Source organism: Esox lucius, chromosome 20 (genome assembly GCF_011004845.1).
Source record: "Esox lucius isolate fEsoLuc1 chromosome 20, fEsoLuc1.pri, whole genome shotgun sequence".
Classification (NCBI taxonomy): Eukaryota; Metazoa; Chordata; class Actinopteri; order Esociformes; family Esocidae; genus Esox; species Esox lucius.
In genome coordinates this window covers 43279258-43286233 of record NC_047588.1, presented here as the reverse complement: position 1 = coordinate 43286233, position 6976 = coordinate 43279258, and positions in this window count along the sequence as shown.

Sequence of the window (6976 nt, the reverse complement as noted above, 5' to 3'; positions counted from 1 at the left end):
TCGGATAGAGGGTTTCTGTCCACTCCTGAAGTTCTTTCGGTGTGACTGGTGAATCCAGTGTGTTCTGGTAGTCTTTGATAGATTACTCTAGGTTTTTTGGATTAATATGTATTTGTTTTTGTTCTTATGTGGCTGAAAGGGTTGGAGATGTTGCTCAACCCACGCATCTCAATTTTGGATTGCTAGCTCATGCTGTTTGTTTAGTGTTTTCCAATTGTCCAAGAAATGATGTGATTCAAATGCTTTTTCAGTCTCATTGATCTGTTTTCTGACAGGCCTTTTCTTTGTTCTTCTCAGTATATTTCTGTCTCGTTCTGTCTCCCTCTCTGTCTTCCTCGTCGTTCTTGAATGCTCCTCCGTGTTCATCTATTTCTGTTGGTTGGTTTGCTTTGTTTTAGTTTTTCACTCTCTCATCCAAACAGATGCTCCTGGCATCTGCTGACCTGTGAGATGGTTTTCCCCACTGAGCCAGGTGAGGGACTAGAAGACGTTTGGAGGCTAGTGGCCAGGCCCGTGGTTCCCCGTGGTTTCAGGTTTGGGGGTAGGGGGAGGTAAAGCCTTGGATCCCCAGAGGGTTAATGTTTAGATTATCTACTGAGAGGAGAAGCATGAGAAGAAGGGCAGGGAAAAGGATCGGCCGGGGAGACGAGGTGTGCGGAGGAGGGGGTGGGGGGGCAACATTCCTTTGCTAGAGGGGAATCCAATCATCCAGACCCCCAGCTGAGTGGGTTTCTCCTCCCCCTTTAGGAGCCATCTGTCCTGGGGAGCTGAGCTAGGGAGGGGTGGGTATTCAGCCCTCAGAAGAGGCTTGGTACCAGGGGCTAGCTAGGTGTGAAAGACAACAAACCAAACATCATAGGACTGCTCCCACTTCCTCTCTGCTCTCCTCTACCTTTGTCTTTGCTCTATTTTCTCTGCCTGTCAGGCCCCAGAACACCTCTGAGGAAACACACTCTGTTCTGCTTCAGTGGCTCGCCCTTCTTTCAAACAGGTGCTTTTGGGCCTCGTTGTTTTTCTTTCTCTCCCACTCTCCGGTCCGAAGAGGCATTTTAACAACAAAGGGAGGAGACCCCGCCTACCTTCCCAGTCTCTCGATGCCGATTGGCTGAGGACTCATCTCCATCAGAATGCGTCAGAATGCGGGTCTTGTAGTTGACATGCTAATGACAGTGGAGGTCATGGAAGGAGCGCATGACAATGACCACCTCACCAGTTCATGTCGCAGCAGAGGTAATGTTTATAATGAGATGGAAATTAAGCTGATTGATTTTCCAGATGGTGCAGATCTAAATATAAATGAACTTTTCTACTTCCCTTTAAACTCACTTGATTAATCAATAGGACAGTGTCTTCATTGATTTGGTTAATGAAAGTAAAACCTGGGTGTATAATGTGATAATTTAATATCTGTCTAGAAACAAGCATGGCTCTGATGAAGTAAGTAAGCTTGGTTGAGTCCCATAAATGAATATGAAAAGAAATTACAGGACCTTTTCATTATCATTCAGGAAAGTCAGCCATTGAAATGTCTTCATTTAGGGAAGGATTTCCAGTCCCCCAGCAAAGCTCCTAACAGTACTGTTGCGTTGAGCCTGTGCTGAAGCATGTGTCCTGGGTCGGTTTCTGTGTGCTCTGCTGGGCCACAGGGAGACTTGGTATGGTGTGACTGAGGAATAGACTGAGGAATAGACTGAGGAATAGACTGAGGTATGACTGAGGTATAGACTGAGGCATAGACTGAGGCATAGACTGAGGAATAGACTGAGGTATAGACTGAGGAATAGACTGAGGAATAGACTGAGGAATAGACTGAGGTATGACTGAGGTATAGACTGAGGCATAGACTGAGGCATAGACTGAGGAATAGACTGAGGAATAGACTGAGGAATAGACTGAGGTATGACTGAGGTATAGACTGAGGCATAGACTGAGGCATAGACTGAGGAATAGACTGAGGTATAGACTGAGGAATAGACTGAGGAATAGACTGAGGAATAGACCGAGGAATAGACCGAGGAATAGACCAAGGAATAGACTGAGGAATAGACTGAGGAATAGACTGAGGAATAGACTGAGGTATAGAATGAGGTATTGACTGAGGAATAGCCTGAGGAATAGACTGAGGAATAAACTGAGGAATGACTGAGGAATAGACTGGGTCCATGTAAGAAGGTTAAGAATACGTTACGGATTGGGTGAAGGGGATTTAGAGAGAGGAGAGAGAAAAGCAGAGGTGCATGTTCTATGTAGAGGGGCTGTAGGGTGGGTTTGGCTGTCCAGTGTTCCAGGTGATGAATCATGGAGAGACAGCCGGCCGGGGCCTGGTGCCTTATGTCCTGAGGCTGACCACTGCTGTGATGGGACCTCTGGAGTGCCAGGGCCCCGCTGACCCCGTGGATGTCCCTGCAGTGGGCAGAGCAACAGACCCAGCAGGACACACACTCCCACTGGGAACACACACACACTCCCACAGGGAACAGACACACACACTCCCACTGGGAACACACACACACTCCCACAGGGAACACACACACTCCCACAGGGAACACACACACACACTCCCACAGGGAACACACACACACTCCCACAGGGAACACACACACACACACACTCCCACACACATGCACACAGGGAAAACACACACACTCCCACAGGGAACACACACACAAACAGGGAACAAACACACACCCACACCCACCACACACACTCCCACAGGGAACACATACACTCACAGGGAACACAACACACACACACACACACACAGGGAACACACACACACACATTACTAGAAACACCACAGGTTCCCCCTTTACATTCACAGCAGTCTACCAGGGAAGACAACATTTGATTAAGGGGTTTCCTGGGGTGAGGTCAGCCCTGCTGTGTGAGTTTGCGCACGTGTGTGTGTTTGTGTATGTGCGTATGTGCAGTCTACAGGTAATGTATACTTCAGAGGGATATAAAGCTCCTGGAGATCTACAATCTGAGTTTGCAGAGTTACAGTTAGGATGTCTTTGCATTGAAAATAGTTTTATTCATAAGACTTGTGGCCAGATTTGCTTTGGCAATCAATGTTTTTATGTAAATGGTTGAACATTTAAATTGCCGTCCGTCCCCTTCTGAGCTAACATGTGATACGTCAGTCTGGCTGCAGGCTAGCCATCTATCTAGCCCGTAAATACACTCCCTGCACCACCCAGAGTCCTTTGTAAATACTCTCCCTCAACCACCCACGTTCCTCTGTAAATAATGACACTGCAAGGCCCAAGGTCCTCTGTATACACTGTCTGTACATGACCCAGGGTCTTTTGTAAACATTGTCCGTACACAACTCAGGGTTTTCTGTAAATACTCTCCCTACACGACCCAGTGTCCTCTGTAAATACTGGCACTGCAAGGCCCAAGGTCCTCAGTAAACACTGTCTGTACATGACCCTGGGTCTTCTGTAAACACTGTCCCTGCAGCACCCAGGGTCCTCTGCAAATAATCTCCCTACACAACCCAGGGTCCTCTGTAAATGCTGTCCCTACACAACCAAGGGTCCTCTGTAAACACGGTCCCTACACAACCAAGGGTCCCCTGTAAACACGGTCCCTACACAACCAAGGGTCCCCTGTAAACACGGTCCCTACACAACCAAGGGTCCCCTGTAAACACGGTCCCTACACAACCAAGGGTCCCCTGTAAACACGGTCCCTACACAACCAAGGGTCCCCTGTAAACATGGTCCCTACACAACCAAGGGTCCTCTGTAAACACGGTCCATAAACCATCCAGAGCATATTAACCAGCTGCATAACGGTCTGATATGGGAAATGCCTGGCAAAAACTTCAATCACTATGAGAAATGCTTCTCATCACAACCACACATGCCATGCTTCATATTCCAGCCGCCAGATAGACTGCTACCATCTCAAAGCATTGGATCTTTCTTTAAGACTAGGAATAGGAAGCCATGAGTTATGGGGACCTCAACAGGCACCCTTGTGTGTTTTCAAGGCCAGGGGACTTGAGTACTGTGTGTCTCTCTTAGTGTTAGAGTAAGGGTTGGGTAAGGGTTGATTAGGGGTTAAGATTAGGGTTAGGTCTAGGCCTCGGGAATAGGGAACAGGGATGTCTGGGTCAGGGTTAGGTCTCAGGTTCCCCAAGGATAGAAAAACAGTCTGTGTGTCTGTGTGTCTGTGTGTGTGTCTTTGTGTGTGTGTGTGTGTGTGTGTGTGTGTGTGTCTGTGAGAAGCAGATGGTTTCAACACAGCTCTGTGACCTGTCTGCTTGTTTGGTTAGAGGAGATTAAAGCAGGATGCTGGAAAACAATTGGCCACATCTTTTTAAGTGTCAAAACACATCATAAACCAATTATATAGATCCTATAGAGGACTTTAACATAATGAATTTAACACAGCCATGATAACATTAAAATAATGGATATGTTGACAGAGGAGACCAAACAATGTAGCCTGATTACTGTGTAGAACACTGAAGTAGCCTGGTTATTGTGTTTATAGTGAAGTAGCCTGGTTACTGTGTTTATAAGTGAAGTGCCTGGTTACAGTGTAGAATAGTGAAGTAGCCTGGTTACTGTGTTTATAGTGAAGTAGCCTGGTTACTGTGTAAAATAATGAAGTAGCCTGTTTACTGTGTTTATAAGTGAAGTGCCTGGTTACAGTGTATAATAGTAAAGTAGCCTGGTTACTGTGTTTATAGTGAAGTAGCCTGGTTACTGTGTTTATAGTGAAGTAGCCTGGTTACTGTGTTTATAGTGAAGTAGCCTGGTTACTGTGTTTATAGTGAAGTAGCCTGGTTACTGTGTTTATAGTGAAGTAGCCTGGTTACTGTGTTTATAGTGAAGTTGCCTGGTTACTGTGTTTATAGTGAAGTAGCCTGGTTACTGTGTATAATAATGAAGTTGCCTGGTTACTGTGTTTATAGTGAAGTAGCCTGGTTACTGTGTAGAATAGTGAAGTAACCTGGTTACTGTGTTTATAGTGAAGTAGCCTGGTTACTGTGTTTATAGTGAAGTAGCCTGGTTACTGTGTAGAATAGTGAAGTAACCTGGTTACTGTGTTTATAGTGAAGTGCCTGGTTACTGTGTTTATAGTGAAGTAAATTGATTGTTGTGTTTATAGTAGAGTAGCCTGGTTACTGTGTAGAATAGTGAAGTAACCTGATTACTGTGTAGAATAGTAAAGTAGCCTGGTTACTGTGTTTATAGTAAAGTAAATTGATTGTTGTGTTTATAGTGGAGTAACCTGGTTACTGCGTTTATAGTGAAGTAACCTGGTTACTGTGTTTATAGTGAAGTAACCTGGTTACTGTGTTTATAGTGAAGTAACCTGGTTACTGTGTTTATAGTGAAGTAACCTGGTTACTGTGTTTATAGTGAAGTAACCTGGCTACTGCGTTTATGGTGAAGTAAACTGGTTACTGCGTTTATAGTGAAGTAACCTGGTTACTGTGTTTATAGTGAAGTAACCTGGTTACTGTGTTTATAGTGAAGTAAACTGGTAACTGTGTTGATTGTAGTAGGAGACTCTAACCACCTTAATAATAAAACAAGGGAGACTCTAACCACCTAATAATAAAACAAGGGAGACCATAACCACCTGATAATAAAACAAGGGAGACTCTAACCACCTTAATAATAAAACAAGGGAGACTCTAACCATCTTAATAATAAAACAAGTAGGACTCTAACCACCTTAATAATAAAACAAGGGAGACTCTAACCACCTTAATAATAAAACAAGGGAGACTCTAACCACCTTAATAATAAAACAAGGGAGACTCTAACCACCTTAATAATAAAACAAGGGAGACTCTAACCACCATAATAATAAAACAAGGGAGACTCTAACCACCTTAATAATAAAACAAGGGGGACTCTAACCACCTTAATAATAAAACAAGGGGGACTCTAACCACCTTAATAATAAAACAAGGGAGACTCTAACCACCTTAATAATAAAACAAGGGAGACTCTAACCACCTAATAATTAATGTTAATAATCATTAGGGCAATGTCCATATTATTATGATCATTTATTCATGTTTAGTAAAATTTGCAGAAGTAGACCAGTTGGCTTAAGTAGTCTGTTGACTATCAGGCCCGCATCCCAGAAAACCCTTTCAGATGATACAGATGTTGCCAGGTTACACAGGTATGCCTTTGCTAGTAGTTGGCTGTTATCCAGATTTGTTTAGTCTAAGAAATAACCTGTCATTACTGCCGCTAAGTGAGTCAATCTGTAGTACAGATCTTTTTTTGTAACTTTCAAAAATGTGATTAACTTGTCGATGAATACATTCCTTGTCGAAATGTCGACAATTCAACTGTTTGTTCCCACCCCTAGTCTGTAAAGGGACTGCATATGTAGGTATGCGGTGTGATGTAGTCTGTAAAAGGACTGCATATGTCACTATATAGTGTAATGTCGTAGTCTGTAAAGGGACTGCATATGTCACTATGTAGTGTAATGTCGTAGTCTGTAAAGGGACTGCATAAGTCACTATGTAGAGTAATGTGGGTAGTCTGTAAAGGGACTGCATATGTCACTATGTAGTGTAATGTTGTAGTCTGTAAAGAGACTGCATATGTCACTATGTAGTGTAATGTTGTAGTCTGTAAAAGGACTGCATATGTCACTATGTAGTGTAATATTGTCTGGAAAAGGACTGCATATGTTTCTGTGTAGTGTAAAGAAGTAATACATTGCCTTCTGGGATACATGCTTATGTTCAGGGTATCTGGGACTGGGGTCATTCTCTTCCTGGTTTCCAGGGTGGTGGTTGTGGGAAGATTCCCTATCAACATAATGTGGGTCATTTTAATGAAGAAGGAGAATGTGTTAATAAATTCAGTCTGGTTTCCTCCACTTGCTCAGACACACGCGCACACTTTTGTCTTCACACAGCAGTGTCTATCTGTAGGCTGGCCTTGATGTGAGCTAGTCCCAGTCCCAAAGTACACCCTATTTC